This window comes from Megascapheus bottae, unplaced genomic scaffold (genome assembly GCF_031878675.1).
Source record: "Megascapheus bottae isolate mThoBot1 unplaced genomic scaffold, mThoBot2.hap1 H_1, whole genome shotgun sequence".
Taxonomy (NCBI): Eukaryota; Metazoa; Chordata; class Mammalia; order Rodentia; family Geomyidae; genus Megascapheus; species Megascapheus bottae.
The window spans coordinates 1,939,793-1,946,512 of NW_028327858.1; the positions used below are offsets into that span (position 1 = coordinate 1,939,793).

At 36.3% G+C, this 6,720-nt stretch overlaps 1 pseudogene; it reads left to right on the forward strand.

Moving 5' to 3' along the window:
- Window positions 1–288: 288 nt before the first annotated feature.
- Window positions 289–6,370, forward strand: LOC150038987 (alpha-ketoglutarate dehydrogenase component 4 pseudogene; annotated as a pseudogene).
- Window positions 6,371–6,720: the final 350 nt, after the last annotated feature.

A 6,720-nucleotide genomic window follows, 5' to 3' on the forward strand; every position in this document is an offset into this window, starting at 1 on the left:
AATTTTTGTCACAGCAAGGCAAAATTAACTTCTGCCAAAGGGTGCACCATCTGCCAAAAATCTGGCAGTTACATGACATTACCAATAAACATCTTGCAAAATGAGAAATATTATCAGCATATGTTTTAAATCAAATTCCCATCAGTGACATGGAAAGGCTGACTTGATTTTAATCTTTATAGAAAATAATAGCAGTGTAGAATCATTGTCTTATAAAGAAGAGATCAAAGAGCAAAACACAAGTGTCTCCATAATCCCCCACAAGTTGACCTCCCTGGAGTCTTGGTGAGCAGCAAGATGGCATCCACCAGCGGGATGGTTCAGCCAAGCCACATACTCCATGAATAAGATTTCCTAACAGAAGGCACAATCCTAAACTCAGTGCATCGGAAGCTTTGGGGTAGACAGTGCTCCTACCTCACTCTTTGGTCTCCCCGCATGCTAAGGGAAGTAAATCACCAGATCTGAGGCATCAGAGCCCTCCAGACACTCTAGCAATATTAAAAACATTACCTCAGAAACAGAGACAGAAACGAGACCTCAAGAAGAAATGGGATTTATCCAACCTGGAGGGCCAGAACAACCATGGAGCTGGCGGTTTATTATCAAAGAATTATCTTCACAGGAAAGGACTTGTAAAATGACAAGTACAAAATATTGTATATTAAACAACCTTGATCAATATCCTGAGAAAATGAAATATAGAAAATATAGCTGGATTCTTGTATCTTGTCTTTATATATCTTGGTCAGCATTTCCACAAGATTACCAAATTGTTTATGTATTTTATATTTATTAAAGTATACGTTTTTAAATGTTAAGAAGTGCCTAGAAAGTATAAAGGGAAACATTTATAAAACTATATCAGGAAGCTAATAACAACAATATTTTTCTTGATTTCCTCATATGGGGGAGAGGTTAGTCAGCTTTTTAAATTGATAATTTGTTGGTTTTATTTTAAGAATAAGAACATTGCTTTTCTAATTCCAGCCTCATTCAGTTTTCAGTGATGTTTTGAATGGTAGTTAGCAACTACTTGTGAGCTAGCTAATTTTTTATCCTTTAGCGTTTTTGATTCTTGGTCACATGTGATAATGACATCCACATCTTGTGGAAAAACACACAGAAAAAAAAGATTCAACATTCAGCCACTCACACAGAGATAAGTACTAAGATTTTAGAATTTATTTATTTCCTACATTTTTTTCTAAGGAAGAATATGGTGTTTATATGCATATAAATATAAATAGAATTTAAATTATATACATATAAAGTAAATTATATGCATATAAATATACATTAGCCCACTCTTTCACTTAAGAATATTATAAGTGCTGGGTGCTGGTGGTACACATCTGTAATCCTACCTACTCAGAAGACTGAGATCCGAGGATTGCAGTTCAAAACCAGCCTGGGCATTAAAGTCTATGAGATTCTTATTTCCAGTTAACTACCAGAAAACCAGAAGTGGCACTGTGGTTCAAAGTGATATAGTGGTAGCCTAGAGCAAAAAAGCTCAGGGACAGTGCCCAGGCCCTGAGTTCAAGCCCCACAACAGACAAAAAAAATCAATAATTAGTAATTATAATAGTAAGAGGAAGAAGAAGACAGTGCAGACAGTGAAGGGAAGGGATCACTGGAAGGAAATCAGGATTCATACAGAGCTTTCCAAACTTACACACTAGGCTTGACACACCAAGCTGTCATCTCAGACATTCTACATTGCCAAATGATCTGGAAATTGATAGGTCTGTGCAGAGCATATGAAAATCCCATTAGCTAATTAGAACCAGAGTTCTAGGTCCAAGGCCAAGGTCCCACATCCCCTTTCCAACCACTTCATATACCAAATAAAGAGATGAGTGGAAGTGATGAGCAAAGACGGAGACCTGTCATTTAGCATGTGTACTCTGTGGGATGGGGCAAGGTAAGTACTTCGGCCCACATTTGGGGAACACTGAGCTTTAGGTTAGAATAGAGGAAGAACTGAGGCAGCAAGCAAAATACCTGCATAACTACTAAACAGTTCTGGTTAGTGGGACCTGGCTGATCATTACTTTTTTGTTCTGTGTTTTAAATTGTTATTATAAGGTTGATGGACTGAGGAATAAAGTTACATAAGTCAAATAAAGAGTGCATTTCTTTTGAATAATGTCACCCTGGTTGATTAATAAGGGGCTCTGGCAATACTTGAGAGGCACAATCTGGAAAGAATGGAAAAGTAACAGTTCTTTTGCTGGTGGTCTGTTCTTCAGAGACTTCAGGGTTCCTTTCCTTGATTTAAAAGAAAATCAAATTTTCATTATTTTAAAATGTTGTATAAAGGGGTTTCATGTCAATTTAAGTGTGCAATGCATCTTGATAAGCGTCACCCCTTCCATCATTCTCCTCATTTCCACTGATCTCCTCTAGTTACCTCTGTCCATTTTCATGGATGTATGAGTATTATGTTATATTCTCCCCATAATTCTTCTCTCCATTCATCTGCCCCCTCCCCTAACTCCTCCTCAGACAAGACAAGTTTCAGGGCCAAGTGTTTGGCCTAGTGGTAGAGTGCTTGCCTAGCATGCACGAAGACCTGGGTTCAATTCCTCTGTACCACATATACAGAAAAAAGCTAGAAGTGGTGCTGTGGCTTAAGTGGAAGGACAGTGTTCAGGCCCTGGGTTCAGGGGCCAGGACTGGCCAAAAAAAGAAGACAAGTTTCAGCTTTCTGGTATTCATTTTGCCAAACTATCCTACTGAACACTCCAACCCACCTGGAACGTGTGTGAGGTCTTCTTCTTCTTTTCCCTAGCAAGCACATGTCTGTTCTCCATTTCACTAATCTTGTCATCTAAGAATACTACATATAAACTAGATGCTAGTGGCTTAAGCCTGTCATCTTAGCTACTCAAGAGACTGGGACCTGAGGCTTGTGGGTTCAGTCCTGGCGGTAGTCTCCTCTTATCTCCAATTAGCTAGTTTAAAAAAAAGCCATAATTGGAGGCATAGCTCAAGTGTTAAGAGAGAACACTAGCCTTTAACAAAAAAAACAAGGGAGAGTGGGAGGCCCTGAGTTCAAATTTCAGCATTTCCTCCCACACAAGAATGATAAATACAAATGTAGTCATATAGTATCTAAGACTGGCTCTTTTGCATCCAGTTAATTCAATAAAGACTCATCCAAATTGTTGCTTATATTGGTAGTGTGTTCCTTAGTGTTGCTGAGTAGTGTGCTGTAGAGTTGTCTGCGGCAAAGTTTGTTTAATTATTATTAAACACATCTGGTTTGTTTTGCAGTTCTCAACTACTCCAAATAAAACTGGTACATTCTTATTTGGATTTTGTGTAAACATTGTCTTAAGTTTTAATTTTGCATTTCCCTAATAGCTAATCATGCTGAATAGTTTTTCATCCTTGCGATTGATACATGCTCTTCTGTGATGTTTCTTCCTTTTTCTTGAAAACAAGATTTCATTATGTAGCTCAGTCTGGTTTCCATGTTGAGATCTTCCTGCCTCAGTCTACCAAGTATTGAGATTATATGTATATGTATCACCTTGCCCAACTCATGACATTATCTTTATGGCTTGCACATTTTATAATGAGTGTTTTTCTTGGTTTGCTGATTTTTAAGAGTTCCCTATATATTGTAGATGCTATGTCATATATATGGTTTGTGGTTGTTTTCTCATATTTTATATCTTATCTTTTCATCCTTTTAATTATTTCACAGAGCAAGTTTTAAAATTTTTATTGAGTCCAGTTTGAAATTTATCCTTTTATGAATCATATACTTGGCTAGCCCTATGTCCTAAAGATTGTCTCCAGTTATTTATATTTAGATGTGTGGTCCATGATAAATCACTTCTCAGTAAGATGTGATATGTAGCTTGATGTTCATTTCTTTGACTAATAGATGAATAATTGCTCAAGCCACGTTTTTTGGGCAGTACTTGGGTTTGAACTCAGGGCTTTAGACTTGCTAGCAGGTGTTCTATCACTTAAGCCATGCTCTCAGATCTCGAGCACTGTTTTTAAAGGCTATATTTCTTTCACTGAACTGCTTTTGTACCACTGTGGAAAATTAGGTGAGTCAGGTTTTTTGTTCTACTCATTATGAGCCTCATACTCAGTACGAGCCCATAAATCCAGTACTATAGCCTTGATTACTGTAGCCATATCATGTATTCATGTAGAATAGCCTGACTTCTTCCATTTTTCTCTTTGTTAAGATTTTGAAAGATCTTTCTAATTCCTTTGACTCTCCATATAAATTTTAGAACAAAAAATGTGTCTACAAACAAAACCTTGTTGGGGTTTTAATAGGAATTTCATTAAACAGATAATCACAAACTGGTAATGTTTTGGTCAATAGTTACATATCACCTTATTGGCCCTGGGCACTTAATGGAGCTGAAAATTTCTTTTCTTTTCTTTTTTTTTGCCAGTCTTGGGGCTTGGACTCAGGGCCTAGGCACTGTCCTCAGGCTTTCTCAAGGCTAAAGCTCTACTACTTAAGCCACAGCACCGCTTCCAGCATTTTTCTGTGTATGTGGTACCAAGGAATCGAACCAGGGCTTCATGCATGCTAGTCAAGCTCTCTACCACTAGGCCAAACTCCTGGTCCCTCTATTCCTACATTTATGGGAACTTTTTATGATGAAACATTGTTAGATTTTTATCAAGTGCTTTTATGCGTGATGTTTTTCTTTTTTCATTTATTAATATGATGGATTACACTGGTGGACTTTCAGTATTAAGCCAGCCTTGAATTCTTAAAATAAATTGTTTAGTCATGATTTATACTTTTGTATGAAATATGAATTATCTTTTCTGATATTTCTTGAAGTTTTGCATCTATTTTCATAAAGACTGTTGGCGTATACTTCCTTTACTGTGCTAATCTGTTTTACTTTTGATATTAGAATATTACTACCTCCATAAAGTGAATTGAGAAGTGTTACTTCTATTCTCTAGAAGAGATTCATTTTTATAGATGCTTTAATAGGCCACATTAATTAATTCTTTTTTAAATATTTGGTAGAAACAATATGGGGTAAATGTTTTATTTGAAGAATTTTTAAAACTATGAAGTTCAATATTTATCAATTTCATATTACACAAGACATGGTAGTTTTTAATGGAATGGCTTATTTTACATTTTCCTTTTTGTTTTTATTCTTTTTTTATTTTTTTATTTTTTATTTTTTATTTTTTTATTTTATTGTAATTAGTAAAAGGGTTACATGATATTTGCCAGATAGAAGGTGCATTATTGTTTTTATTCTTGATCTCATGCTTGTCAGGCACTTGCGCCATATACCCAGCCTTAGTCCTAGTTTTTGAGGTGAATATTTAGAGATATGTATTACAGCTATGAATTTTTCTCTTGGCACTGCTTTAACTAAATCTTTCATATTTCAGTATGTTGTATTTTCACTTCCATTCAGTACAAGATTTACTTGACTTTTAAATTTCCCTGGGGACTTTCTCTTTGTCACATGGATTGTTTAGAAAAGTGCTTAATATAAATGTGTGGAGGTTTTCTTTTTATTTCTGTTATTAATTCTTAGTTTGATTCCACTCTTGTCTGGGATGTTATTACTATGATTTTCATTCTTCTTAACTTTACTGAGATTTGTTCTTTGGACCCTATTTTGGCTCCCACAGGTACTTCAAATGATTACATTCACCTATTGGGTATTCTATAAGTACTTATTCTAGCCACTGCGAAATAGAAAATCTGAAGAATACCAGTTAAAATCATCTCAAATAAAAAGTTAGTGAAACTTTCATCTCAACCAATAAAAGTTGGGTTTGACAGTATATGCATATCTTTCCAGCTACAAAGAAAGCGCATGTAGAATTGCCATCCCAGTCAACCAGGCAAAATATGAAACCCTACTGGGAAAATAACTGAAGCAGAAAAGGGCTAGTGGCTCAAGTGGTAGAATGTCTGCCTAAGTAGAGCTAAGTCTTGAGTTGAAACCCCAGTACCACAGAAAAGAGAGGCATTTAGTATAGAAAATTAAAAGCTACAAAAATATCCATAACTCTCCTTGGTAATAACAAATAATGGTATCTCCAATTAATAAATTGTTAAAGTATGCTGTTTACCATTCCTAATCCCTTTACCCAGAGACAATTATTGGTAATATAAAAAGGTTTTGGAGAGCTAGCTGGAGATGTTATTTTGGTTTGTGTTTATACGAGTCTGTAGTTTTTGTTTTGTTTCTGGAGACTCTGAGCTGCCTTTTCTAGGACTTAATGCTGATGGTGGCAGTTCTTCATGTTTATTTTTGGTTCCACATGCTGTTCTTCAAACCCATTTCCTCTTATTCTCCCCTTAGAAACAGAAGGGCAGCAGTTTCTCACCTCTGCCTAAGATCCTTCCACAGAACTGAATCACTAATCTTATCTTTTGCTTCCCTGGATGAATCAACCAAGGGTCTCTCCTTGGCATTTCAATCTCACTGTCAAATTACTTTATCCCTTGAGGAGAAATGACCAGAAGGAAAACCTACATTTTCTAACTAGTTTATTTGGTTATTGGATCCTTAGCTCCCTGAAAGCAGAGAGCTGGATCTGAAGACTTACAGAGTTTCCTTTCCACTGGGATTCTGCACTTGCCAAAGACTTTCCTAAGCCTTACTGGCTGAATGGCTCAAGAGTGTGGCTCCTCGTAAAAGCCACCATCAAGGCAGTTCCAGGAATTTGCTGGTTACTCAGTGGTGG